The sequence below is a fragment of the Carlito syrichta genome, unplaced genomic scaffold (assembly GCF_000164805.1).
Source record: "Carlito syrichta isolate Samal-C Ts95f unplaced genomic scaffold, Tarsius_syrichta-2.0.1 Scaffold309276, whole genome shotgun sequence".
Taxonomy (NCBI): domain Eukaryota; kingdom Metazoa; phylum Chordata; class Mammalia; order Primates; family Tarsiidae; genus Carlito; species Carlito syrichta.
In genome coordinates, this window is record NW_007253372.1 from 17,411 (window position 1) to 31,889 (window position 14,479).

General features: G+C 41.3%; 1 protein-coding gene across 2 annotated transcripts in view; it reads right to left on the reverse strand.

The window, feature by feature from the left end:
• LOC103269487 (DNA-binding protein SATB1) overlaps positions 1-13,232 on the reverse strand; it is a 23,702-nt gene extending 10,470 nt beyond the window's left edge. The window contains exon 1 of one of the 2 annotated variants that reach the window (XM_008067065.2): positions 13,026-13,232. The gene's annotated coding sequence lies outside the window, so the exon portion shown is untranslated. Of the gene's footprint in view, positions 1-9,312; positions 9,653-13,025 lie in introns of those variants that run through there. The other variant, XM_021717087.1, reaches the window with a different exon arrangement.
• Positions 13,233-14,479: the final 1,247 nt, after the last annotated feature.

Below are 14,479 nucleotides of genomic sequence, written 5' to 3' on the forward strand. Positions count from 1 at the left end.
CGGGGCGCTCCAGGAAGTGGCCGGAGGGGCGCGGACGGAAGGCGCATCTCCCCGGAGAAGGGCGCAGCGCGCCGAAGCCCTCGCAGGGCTGCGGGGCCGGGAGCCCGGAACCCTCTCCCCGCCTCCGTCCCCCCCGGAGGGTGGTCCTTGAACTAGGAAGGGCGGCGCGGAAGAGACCCGAGCAAGGGCTTTCCGGACCAGCCAGACGCCGGCTCCCAGCGCCCTCGCTTCTGAGCCTCGGAGCACTTGGGAGGAAGAAATACGTGGTGGCCGAGTTCAGCCAAATTTGGGTCACTGGAAAGAGACCTGACTTGTTATCAATCAAGGAAAAAGATGCCATCGTTCTTAAAATAATGTGCCCCGGGCGAAAGAGAGGAAGGCTGGGGTTGGCAAATACATCTGCTGTGGCAATAAACACTTCTGCTGAATCTAGGATAAGTTGCCCAGTTAGATAAGTGGTCATTAGTACATAAGTATGATCCTCTTATTTAGATAATCTATTAAATATAGTTCATGTAAAAATAAAGAACATTACAATCTGGCCCCAAATAGAGAGGCATCGTCGATCGCTTAGGTTTTAGCCCGACCATTTTAGCACCCTGAAGGCAGTTAATCATTAAGCGACAAAAATAAGAATCGGTCTTCAGAATATCCTGGCAGGGAAGTGAGAAAAATCAGTCAGATAAACATTTTGTCACACATAGAAAAGCAACAAGTTAGCACAAGTAGAGAGATAAGAGGCAAATATGCAAATTGGGTTCTTTAAAGCCACCAATACACTCTTAGACGCTCTGTTTACACTGGAAATGTACATTGGAAATCTAAGAAAAGGTAAAAGTGGAAGAAACAGGGCCTCCTGGGCAGACAGGCTGAGGAGAAGCACAAGAAAGCAGATCACTGGAACAGCAGCCCAAGGTTCACTCGCAAACCAGAAAGGTGAGTCCAAATCAAGGCAGGCAACTGGGAGTCCTGGCACATAACCCAAGCCTTGAGTAAAAGAAAGAACACATGATGACAAAACAGCCAACACAGGATCAAAAATTTAAAAAACTAAAGGCAACCCCTAGTCAAAAGCCCAAATGACAGAGGAAAATGTTAAAACGTAGAAGAGTGGGGAAATATGGAGAAGGATATGCTGGCCAAAGTCTAAGAAATATAATCAGGAAGGAAGCATACAAATATGGCAAAATGTAGCTCTGTACCATAGAGGGAGGCACTTAAACTTATAAAAAAGCTATTTGGAATTTAAAAGAAAAAGATACTTAACAATGACAAATGACAATGGTTTTTGCAAAAGGATAGCTTAAACCTGACAGTTCCAATACCCCATGGATATTTTACTAGCTGCTTCCAACGGATAGTGCCTGGTGGGTTTCCCCCGCAACCTGCCTTGTTTTTAGTACTCTAATATCGTGTTGTACAAATTTACAAGCAATAGCAAAATTTAAAAAATAAAGAATTCTGGGGGTCCACAGAAAAATGTCATTTGCCCATGCAACTTCACCTTGAGCTGAATGTTTTTAAAAAGAGAAGCAAGCTCCCAGACAAAGCAAAATTGGAGCTAAGAGGAAACAATGTGACACAAAGATCGCTGGAAATATCAATATTAAGATGCACTGAAATGAAATATTGTGAAAATGTTTATTCCATCATTGTGTGCACACAAAGAAGACAAAATGCCTTTTGACTGCCTCTGCCTCCTAATGACCTGGTCAATGCTAACTTAACATGGGAATTAACAGAGTAATCTTTAAATCTGAGCTGCACTTTTTACCCAGGAGTCATAAACCTATTCATAAACACCAAACATGAGAACATGTAATAAGGACTGACACGGCTTTAAAAAACGATGAACAGAGTGAGGCAGCTAATAATGACTTTATTATAAGGGAAAACAATATAGTACTATCACGCCCCTTTTAATGATATACACATAGTCATTTTCCCTCACATACTTTTTTAAAAATTCCAGAACTATATGGTTCTAAGAAATGACATAAAACAGCACACTGAGATTTATGCCCTCAGAGTGGACTACACTGATGACCTTAATGGCTATTATCTACCCCTTTAAGATTTTCTTGATAGCCACTTGTAGCCACTGAGCTCAGACCAGTGTGAATCGAGATCAAAATAAAGACGAAAAAAGAAAGATGATTGTCTTGATCTGCTTCCTGTTGCTCAGAACAGAATACCTGGAGCCAAGCAGTTGATAAAGAAAAGAAATTTATCTCTGACAGTTATGGAGGTGGAGAAGGCCTGTGTGCCTGGTGAGGGCCCTCTAGCTGCTGGGACTCTTCGTAGGGTCCCCAGGTGGCACCGGACATCACACGGCCAGAGTGCTGAGGGTGCCAGCTCAGGTCTCTCTTCCTTTTCTCACAGAGCCACCAGTCCCACTCCCATGACAACCCGTTAATGCATCACCCCATTAATCTATTAATCCATGAATGGATTAATCCACTCACAAGGGCAAAAGCCCACATGACCCAAACACCTCCTACAGGCCCCACCTCTCAGGACTGACAAATTGAGGATTGAATTTCAACCTCAGTTTTGGAGAGTTCAGATATTCAAACCACAGCGATAATCAAAGAAAAGACCACCTTCCTCAGTATATGGGAGAATCAACTATCATGGTGAGAGGACACATTCCCACGGATTCTACGCACTCAGCAAAAAAAGATGCAAGTATTGAAAAAAAGTTAAAATAAACTTTATAAATCTGGCTATCAAAATAACCTCAGCAACAGAAAATATTGCAATGCAAATACATGAACTATTTAACATGTGGACGTACATTTAAAACAGAGAACATCAATTTTCTATCACGTGAGAAGGTATTATACTGGCTACACACAAGATTTTTAAAAACTTAATGAAAGGACGACTGCATGTTTCAGATGGCAATGTATTAAGATAAATATGCAGGATGATATCCGAAAGCATTAAAACACATTCAGAGTTCTGAATAGCACATACATTTGTAATAAACAGAGAAAGCATTTAGAATTCGAATGCTTTTAAGATATGGCAAATCCGCCAGTGACTGTGTTAGCAAAGCAATGCTTACCACCATAACACTTTCTAAGGACATGTTTTTTTTCCCCATCTTTTTTAATTCAAATACAGTTGGCTAACTCTCTACACTTTAAAAGCAGCACAATTTATGTAGCATATTGCTCTTTTTGTCGTGTCAACTCTTTGTTTTTTGGCTTTAGTTGCAGGTGGTGTTTTCCATATATGAATTTCTGGGAATATGGTCTGTGTTGGCCATATAAGGATGTCTATTCGAGCCATATGTTTTGCTGTCATGTGTCTCATTTTGTCTGTCTGGGACGTAAGGATCGATTTCCACATCATTTCTTGAATGGACCAAATACCAATTTGTAAGAGCAAAGAGGAAAGCTGGGGATGTGGCCCAAACAACTTTGTCAAGATATATATTGGCGAGGAAATGCAATATCCTGTAAACATTTGCACCCTTCTTCTCACACGTTATCTGTGACCGACATCATCACAACTGCCTACAGTTGGGGAAAGAATCTACTTGCTCAAGTTCAGAAGTTTGCAGGATGTGTGTGCACACAGCTTAATCAGATTAAGATCCCACGTCTTAAACAGATCCCACTTCTTTGGAGGTCATGGCACAGCACATGCTAGCTACCCTACTCTGAGAGCTGTGGGTCCCACAGCTGACTTGACCCAGCCTTGAACTTGGGGACAGGGGACTGCTTCATGCTTCACTTGTTTAGTTAATAATCAGAACTCTGATTAAACTCTCTCACTAATTATGCAAGGAGTGCTGGCCCCTATTATATGTCCTCAAAGCATCTTGTATTTCTCCTTTATAACAGTCATCACAGACTGAATCGATGAACAATTTGGATAACTACTGGTTATTAAATGTCTCCCTTACTAGACTGTAAGCCCTATGAGGGCAGAGACTGTGTGTCTTGTTCACTGCCGTATTACCAGGGACTTACACAGCATCCTTGTAATATTTACATTACGAATGAATAAATGGAAACACAAAGCTCACAGTGTACTTGCAACTAATTTCCACTACTATCTGCATTGACAATTTTTTTTAGAGTGGTTGTAGGAGGAAGGAACTGGGGGGAAAGGTGGCTACATCATTTAAATTTCAATTAATTACCATTAAGGAAAATTTACAATTTAATTCCTCAGGCACATTTCAAGTGCCCAACAGCCTGTGGCTAGTCTCCATCATAATAGACAGGAGGAACTGCAGAACTCTCCATGGGACAGAGCTTAAAGATATCCTGTGTGCGGGTGGCTGAGGGAATCCAAGACCTGACCAGGAGCAGCCTAAGAGGTGCTGAGTGACTTACTTCCAGACATCCTCATGATGTCTGAATCGAGATAATTTTCCATTTTGGAATTATTCCATGCTGGGGTGATCTGTGAGCATGCCACTGCACTCCAGCCCGGGCGACGAAATGAGACTCCAAAAAAAAAAAAAAAAAACAAAATAGCCCAAAGATCAGTAAAGCTGCATGGAATGAGACTTGTGTACTGCTGAATATGAATTTTAGACAGCTTTCTAGACATGTCTGTATTGGGAAGGGTTCTGTGACACATTTGGAATAATACGTGTTTACCCCCAAAGCTGCTTTCCATGAACATTTAAATATCTCATAGGTGAAGTTAAAAGCCACCGTCATTCCCACCCTCACCCTCGTCCCCACACTAAATGAGCCAAGCTGCCCTTAGAAATGGCTCTCTGGAGCCCAGTGCAGGGGCTCACACCTGTAATCCCAGTACTTTGGGAGTCGGAGGCAGAGAGGATTGCCTGAATCCAGGGGTTCGAGACCAGCTGGGCAACTTGGCGAGACTCCGTCTCTACAAGAAATCAAAAAATTAGCCGGGTGTGGGGGTGCACACCTGTAGTTCCAGCTACTTGGAAGGCTGAGGTGGAGGGATCACCCGAGTCCAGCAGGTCGAGGCTGCGGTGGCCGTGAGCGTGCCACTGCACTCCAACCTGGGCAACAGAGTGAGACGCCGACTCAAAAAAAAAATGGCTCTTTGGAAGCTTTAATGTAGACACCTACTCAAACTGGGAGGGATCTGAAAAGCAACAAACACTAGTGGACTGCAGGGAAGAGGCTTCAAAGGGTTGCAGGATGATAAAGGAGCATCATAAACTCTAAACCTAGGGCTTCAGGCGTCTGTTTACTTCTCCTAATAAGCTGGGTTTCAGTTATAGCCAGACTGATAGTGATCAAAAGTTGTCTCCTAATTACTCCGGGGTGGATATAAATACCCAGTGGTCATTTACGACATAGTTTTAACCGACAAAGGTCATTTTTATAGCTGAGGGAAAGAGGCCATGTTTGCATTAGTTTGGGGAGATCTGGAGCAGGGAAATGAGTATTAATCAGCTTCTAGATACTGACAGGATATCTGGGCCTTTTCCCCAGAAACATTACTGTTTTGTTGAAAATTTAAGAGAAAAAAACGTTTTCTTTTAGCCACCTTTCCTTCCATAGGTGTCAGCGTAGATCATTTCTTTGACAAGACCCAAGAGCAATAATTCCATCCAAATTGGTACCTCTATTTAGACCTAGGTCCGAAATTGAGTAGAAAGCAGGAAGGAGTCCTGGAATTGCCCTTGACTCCACCAAGATGCCTCAATTTTTCCCCCCTCACGGTTCCTGGAGTGTCCTACCTGCCCTTCTGACTTGGGCACCTCCCTTTGGCCATCTCCTGTGACGCAGCTGGATTTCGCCCCTCCCTCCTATCCAAAGCTTTCTCCAGCTGTTAGCAATCTCCTTCTTGAGGCTCTGGGACACCACCATGCCCCGTGTGCAAATGTGACATCCCACACTTATATGCCTGCCCCTGCAGACTGCAGGACTGTAAGCCTCTGGAAGCTTTCCTTGGAGGCTGTGACAGTCCGTGACTGGGCCTGCCACCACAGGAAGAACATTCAAGAACTTTTTTTAATGAGCCGGGGGTCCTAAGAATGCTGCTGGATCACCTCAGGACATAAAACAGGTGCTGGGCTCACAATCCAGGAGTCCCAGCCGCAGCCGCACACCCCGCCCTGCAGCTGAATCCAAATGGGTGGGGCGGGGGGAGGGGAGCCAGGCATTCAATGTCTCAGAGCTCCAAGGATGAGGCTAGGTTTGGCGTCCATTAGGCTAGGTCCTGTTTTGAAGATAGGGAATCAAACATGCCTGCTAGGAATCCCAGTCCTAGGGTCATTTGAAAAAGTTAAGGCTGCTAGGGCAGTGGTCCCAAACTTAAGAAATTCAAGCGTAGGCAAGCCACTTGTTCCAAACAAACAAAAAGAGGGTCATAAAAGAGGTGGGGAGCAAGGTATGGGATGAAATAGGCATGCTATGTGAGGAGCCCTAAGAAATGAGCATTTGGGCACTTGCTCAAGATTTACTGGGGTGCCAGGAACCCTGTGCAGGTATGTGGTTTATCATCACAGACATAAATGACTAACCACAAAATGACACGTGAAAGCACAGTTCTGAAACCCGCCTATTCCTGACTGGGGCCAGGACTGGCCAAGTTCCCACTAATCCTTTCTCCAACATAGTTGAGCGTGATTCTTCTCCCAAAACACTGTTCAACCTTGAGTGGGCTTCTCCTTGAACGGCTGAAAACTGTTCCACTTATTTCCAGACTGAGTCACTGCACTTGAGCAGAACTTAAGTATTCAGGTCGTCCGTGCCAAGGAGCGCATGGCAAGGCATCCCATCCCTAGCAGCTGGGCCTCTCATACGCTCAGGAAGCACTAGGTCAAATCCCCCGAACTTTAATTCCAGGGGAGGCACACGGCAACCTTTCCCTGGGAAAGGGAAACCAGTAGCCAAGACGCACATGTCAACCACATTTCCTGGCTTCATTGGAGGGAGTAAGAGTTTCAGGGTACCATGGGCCCAAATCCCTGTCCAGGTTGCTCGTTGGGGACATTTGCCAAATGCTGTATCGAATACTGCATTGCTACCCATAAAGCGCTGGACCGGGGATGGGCCCTGGGAGGGAAAGCCACCAGCAGAAACACTGCTTCACACCTGGACAGGGAGAAATGCCACTATAACACTCGAAATGTGTTGACACGCAGGAGAAGTCTAATTCAGAACAAAGCACATTCGCTGTGGGCTGAAAGAAGAGTTTTAGAAGCACAGTGGAGATAGCTGCGCAAAAAATTTTAAACCACAACAACAAAAAGCTAAAGCAAAACAATCGTTCATGGATTCCTCAGACTGGCTGTTGCTATGTATGAACCTGGAACATCACGGCAAGCTTCAGAGCAACAAGGTACATCACACTGAAGAGATCCATGCCCATCCTCAACCTTCCGCTGCTTGGCCCTTACCTGCTTCACAGCCATGGGTCTGGTTGAGGCTGGATGATTAATTCATATGAAAAATACCTGACTCAAGGATAATGAACACGGGCTGTTAATTAGAGACGAAGATCCCACCCCATGTGAGCGTCCTTCGATGGAAGAAAACGGTTCTCTTTTCAGGTTTTATTCAAAACGGTATCTTCGCAAAAGAAGAGAAGGAAGCAGAGACAAAAATGAACCAATAAGGCTGCCCTAAGTCCAAAAATTCTTTTTGGGTATTTTTCAAAACAGTAAAAATTAACTATATTCATGAACGTGTACACCCTCCCGGCTAAACAGTAACGCATCACACACTCACATACAGCACAGCTGCAATTATAGCATTGTATAAAGTAAAAATTTCTGAATTATCAGCCTATAAAGACTTCAGAACATTTTTACAAAAAAGAAAAGTTTTTTTTTAAAAAAACCAAAATGCTTTCAAATAGTCATTTTTTAGTGATAGTAATAAGGATTAAAGTATTTACTTCTGCATACAGTAATTTGAAACATCCTCTCTTCCTATATTGTTCTATATTGTTTTATATCAACTATTCTTCCTACTAATTTTATATTGGGGACTTTTATATTAATAATGGAATTTTTTAATGAATTGGAAATTCATGTATAAATCATATTCTGTTGAAGTTCATGCCTATGAATACGTTATTTTTTCTGATATGCATGATTAAGGACTATTAATACATAGTGAGGTCAAATTAAAAAGATACATTGATTATGTGTAAAAGCATTAAACACAATGCTAACAAACAGCTTCACAGTATAGTTGTAGCTAAAGCATACCCACTCACCTATCTTGCAGGTGCCTTTGTCTTTATTAGCATGTTCATTTTAAAATGTAATTCATTAGATAACTCACATGGAGTATAAATAAACATGCAAATTTCCAGCTAATATGAAGCAAAAAGTTGATAAATAATGCTACCGTGTAACTTTAAAAAAATGAACTAGAGCCTGGAGGCTATTTTTTCATCATTTATTTTTATTTATTATGTAAAGACTATTTTCACTCGTATTTCTTAAATATATAAACACATTTGGGAGAGAAACAAATGGCACATTTAAGAAAAATGTTGTTGGGGACCAGCTCATGACTTTGACTGTTTTGAGACTGCCTTGCATGAAAGGTGGCCAATACCACTGTTCTTCCCTGACTTCTACAGTTAGGAAACACTACTCATTCACACTCTCTCTCCTTGGAGGTGGCAAGGCTCTGAAGCCTAACTCTTCAGTTCAATTTGCACCAAAGAGTTTTGTTGCTGAAAACAGACAACCTTGCAAGCAAGGGCAAAAGGGTCTTTGAGGCTGGCATTGCCACAGTTTAGGATACAAAACCAAATCCTGTGGCATTCTCAATAGATCTGAGGCATTCGACTGTTTGGCCAATGTCCAAGTATAAATACATGTATTGACACACATGCAGGAGAACATGATCTAGGTACACAGATAATATTTGCATGTCATGCAAGAGACATGAAAAAACGATTAAAACTAGTTCGAGTACCATTTACAACTAGTCTATCCTAGTTTTCATCAGAAAGCCTTTAAGTCACAAAGTTAGTGTAGCACCCCTATTACTAAGCAACTCCCACAAAAAGAAGGATTAATGACATAGTGGAAAAAATACCGATTAGGCAGATGCAGGTCTTACTCTACCGGATGGCTAGTTGAGCCACCCCTCATGAGTTAAGCAAGATCAGCGTATGTATCTGCAAAACGAAGGGAGAGAAACTGCTCACCTCTAAGACCACGTGAAAAACTCTCTACCCTTAGATTTAATTTTTAAAAATTCAAATTAAAGGAGAAAATCAAAATATAAGGGAGTTTCTCACATGCTACCTTCAATGTTTCCCTTTATATAAGAGACAGGTGTCAAACAAACAAACAAAAAAACCCCACTAAGGCAAAGAGAAACTTTAACTCACCAGATTCCATCTGTTACATTTGAATTCATGCATAATTGATTATCCATGACTGGTAAGTTCTTTTCTCACTCGCTGGCCACAGTTTTCTAAACGTTATGTATTAAATCACTACTAAAGTAAGCTGCATTTCAGAAACGGCAAGGGCAGAAAAAGAATATTTTAAATGAAAAATTACATGCCGGTTAATAATAATACAGCTGACCTATGTTTAAGGGAGAGAAATTTTAATCATGTGCATATTAAATATTAATAACCTATTCTGTTATTGTTATAATAAGGTTAAGTAGGCTTCTCCGTGCTTAAAGAAAGAGAGAAATCTAGGAATGCATAATGGTGCAAAGAGATACAGAGTCAGGAGACAGACATAAGGAAGATGTGTCAACAATAAACAAGAGGAAATGAGAAAGAGGGAAAAGATGAAGGCGGAAACTAATCTCTATGTGTCATGATGACTGCCAGAGTACTGGCAAAGAAGCAGCATCCTTTTATTTCAATTTTAATCATTTCTGAATTTTAATACCCGGCTCCTTTTGTAATTCTCCTGGCATTCCCCATAAGCCTCCATCCCAGCCAAAACACCAGTGTAAATTAAATGGCAGGCAACCACACCACTGATGTCGCCTCCCCGAAGAACCCACCAGGTGACCAAAAGCAAAAAAAAGGTATGTCTACCTTACGTCCCAGAGGACCTCGAGCCAATTAACTGGCTGAATGTTTTCTACTTTCTTTAATTTTGAAAAGAAGGACAGTAGTTAGGTAATCTACAGATAGAGAATCATTAAAAAAAATAAAGCCAGCCAGTAGTAATACAATAATCAGTGACCATCAGAGCCTGGAAAAATGAGTTTGCTCTCACTGGCACTAAGGAGCATCACATGATTATTTAATTACAGCTCTAATTTTTGTCTCGTGGATGGCAACATATCAACAATTAATAGGGCAAATAGAGGAGACTGTGTTTTTAAAGAGACAGAATGTACATGATAATGCACTAGGTCACACAGCAGTGCACCACTTAAGAAATGCTTTCTTTCCTAGAACTAAAGAGGACTGTCCTGCAGATAGCCCCACATGCATTTTAAAATGAAAACAGACTCGCAAAGGAAGTGTCTTTTTAAAAGATAACTTCCACAGACTGCCCAGAACTTTCCAGAATATTTCAGATGCAGCTAACACAATCCTACTGCAACTCTACTATTAGTTTTAAGGAATGGAGTGAAATCTCTGTTAATATAAATAATACCCTAAATCCTAGCAGATTTTTCAGCTGTGGACACCACTACAATGAAAAATGTCATTTTATGCACTGAGCATGGTCAATACTTACTCCATGGGGATCCAGGGGCAAAAATACAAATCATCACTGTAGGAAAGAATAGGTAGAGGTCAATTCGCCCTGAGGCACTAGGTCACAGTATTTGAGGTTCTGGAATATTAGAAAGACCATGATATGGTGGCTGCACTTCAAGGAACTCAGGGGAGTGCTCTGTGTCGACTCTAGTACCATTTGTTACCACAACCAAGCACCAAAGAGTCATGAACCTGAACAGAGATTCATTCTTAGCCTAATACTGAAGGTCGGGCAATGAGGATAACATGTAGACTCTGGTGCTATTGTCGGGAAAAAAAAAAAAGAGCAATGAAAAATACAAACATCCAGTTATTCAAACATCCAATTATACAAAGCTGGGGCACTGCGGATTAAGTGATCAGATAGCCCCAGTAGAAACAGAAAAGTAGAAAACTCTCTTTCCCCAATAAATCTTTATCAGCACAGGCAACCCTCCCTATTGATAATTCATTTAGCAATTCTTTAGTGCATGCCCACTATGTCCCAGGCACAGAAGACTAACTGTGAAGGTTCTTCTATTTTATACAACACAGACATGGACTTTCTACTTAATTTCTTTTCTATAGTTTAATACCTCGTAGAAATAAATAACAGCAGCACCCACAAACTTCAGAAAGAGGTCACAAGGTCTACAAATTCAAATTAACCAAGGGAATTCCAATGGTCAACCAATTGGACAGACTGCATAAGGAGGGCTAAGTCCAGCTTGAAGTCCCTCCAGTTTCGGTCACCTATTGTTTTGCCATGCCAGAAGCCATGGTGAAATCCCAGGATTGAGATATGGACCACGAGATAATCTTAGAACTACCACTGTGATTAACTGTTCAAATGTATTTTAAACATTAGGTTACTTAGAACTGTAAGTAAGCACAATTTGGTTAAAGAACAAGTGACTAAAATGATTCCAAAAAAATAAATATTAAGAGGTGCTAAATCAATTCAACATGCTTTTCATGGATTATGTTGGCCAAAGTCATCGAAAAACAAGAAAATGGGGGGGGGGTCTCAACATATAATTTGAGAAAGCTAAAACTACTGCAGGGCAACAATTTCTAATGACACTGGCAAAAACCACCAAGTCAACAATGATCACAAAGAAAGAGATAAAACAGGAGAAAAATTGTATAACCCAGTGAAAAGTTTTAAAATTAAGTTGCTTTAGTAAGATACCTTTGATGATCATGGACGAAAAATCTGACTCCATATGTTGCAAAAGAATTTTGTTTTCATGAGTCTAGCAAGCAGCAGCTTGCATGTAAGGGTATACATCATTCTTTTTTAGCATGATTGTTAATATATAGTTAACACGTCTCAGAAAAGGCTGTAATTAACTGTCTACTGCGCTAATAACACTAATAAGCATACAGTATTATTAAAATACAGTGACTCTATACAAACTAAGGCTGCCATTGTTCAACTTTTAAGGTAATGTTCTAAATTGTTTGAGTCCTCTTAAACCACCCAGAAGGGAGCCCATCTCTAAGACAAAAACTGTAAAGCATAGTTATTAAAATATGGTGCTTTCCTCCCACAGTCTGGAGATATCTGTCTACCATAAAACAAGACACACCTAAGTATCATTTCAGTTGGTGAAAATACAATGGGAAACAGTTGGATTATTTTATCAATTCTACAGATTTTTTTTTTTATTTTAAACTGTAAGCGTTGTAATTCAGTAACTCATTCACTGCTAAAATCTTTTCTAGGGGAAAGAAAGGCTTGTAATCCCAAGAATCACATAGCCCTGCTGTTAATCCCCAAAGATTTCCATTGTCTGGCTCACTGGAACAGGAAAACTCAATTGCATTCAATATCAAACAGCTAATTATGGATACGCTATATTCAAGACTATCTCCATTTCAAAGATATCTGCATACACTAGGTTCTATTTTATTTATAATAATTATGACAATAAAATATTTATAACATAAAACCTCTTTTGCCTTAAAGTCCTTAACATTATAAACATTAAAAGGCCAAATTGTCATTTTCATGCTCTTAACAGCATGTCAGGAACCATTGAATAAGACTATAGAGGAATCTTAGCAATCAACTCTACTACATTCTGGCTTCCAGGAAAATTGCATCTAAAGGATTCTCCTTCACACAGATCACTGACTATCTTTTCTTCAAATATTGCCAGGAAACGAGGTCTAATAATTTCCCCCTGGGAGCTGGCTACAGTATATTGCCACCCCAAAAAAGCAAGCCCACTCAAGAACAGCTCTTGGTGTCTGGTCCCCAATCACCTACAGCTGAGAAAAAGCAGTATCCCCATCGAGAGCCCTCCCCGAACACGAAATGCCTGCCTTCCATTGATGCTCCACATGAAACTGCCTGGAGGAACTTTCCTGACACTTACCCTCCAAATCTTGGAGGCTGCTCTCGGAATCTGGCCCCACAGGAGTGGTCTGAAAAAGTAGTCTCTGACGAGGTGACAATGATGAAGTTCTGGCTGGCACAGCTAGTGAGGCAGAAACATCCCCAAATGAGGTGGTTACCAGTTGCCTGAGAAGCAGCTGGACAATCACGGCCGTTCTGAGGGTGCGTCACAAATCAGGTCACAGCTTCGGGGAGAGTCCACCCACTGCACCCAGTATAACGCCCTCTACTTCCTGCACACCTGGGGGGGAAGGGGCGCACGGGAGGGGGGCCGGCTCAGGTCCACAGACAGACTAGGGAAGGCACAACCAGGTGCAGCCTGACATCTGCTTCTTCTACAAGCGTGTCAGCCTCATCTGGGGGACCAGCACCCTTAGGTGCTCAAAAACGCGTGCAACAATACGCCGGCGCTAAAATGAGTGACGAGGGTCATAAAATATTGCACAGTTCAACGTTCTATCCAGCAAGATCTTTCCTCCACTGGAAACTGTACCAACTCTTAATTGTTGATTACAAGTCACTTCTCTACCAAATGTCAGATAACTGGACTGAATAAATTTCAGCAGAAACTAGAGACGTGAACCCTGAGGTACCAACTAACTAATTTTCACCTCTTGCAACTCAACCAGATCGCCGCATAAACAGAAGGACATCCTTGAAAGTCCATTAAAAGAGGTGATTAGAATTTCTATACGAACTTTCAGACGGCAAAGACTGTGCGAGTGATACAGAATCACTTGAAAGAGTAAAAATAGGCCAATATATGCTGGAGAAATGCTACACTACTAAATCTCACCCTGAATATATATACACACAATCTGTATCTATTTACTCGGAAATGAAATATCCGATCTTAAAAAAGACTTTAAAAAAAATAAACAGCAAAAGGTACCGCTGGCATAAGTTCAAAAGTACAAAATAATGTGTGCTAATGTGTTGATCACACTATGAAGACATCAATTTTAAATAGGCTTACCATTGAGAACGACAGGAAGGATATATACATTGCCATCGTAGACACTTTTTCTGGGGTCTACTGAAGAAGAACCTCTCGTGGAACAGATGTGACTTATATGCTGTATTAAGAACCATCTTCTACCCTGATGTCAGTGGAATATGTGATTAGAGATTGATAACTGTACGTAGACAATGAGTGCCACAGCTTCTTAGATAATCTCGCTGAAAATAAGCGCTTTCTCAAGTTAATCATGAGTTCTGGAATTCAACATCAACACTATTTTGATCTTTCACGGAGGCCTTGAAAAAGAAGGGATTTTTTAACTTAAAAGAAAACGACAAATGCATTGAGCATTGTAAGGAAGTAGAAATCTCCCTGATCTTAAGGATGGCTGACTGACAAGAAGTCAAATAAAGGAGGCAAGAATATTGTCAGAGGAAAACTCAGAGACTCAATCAATGGACCACCAATCAATC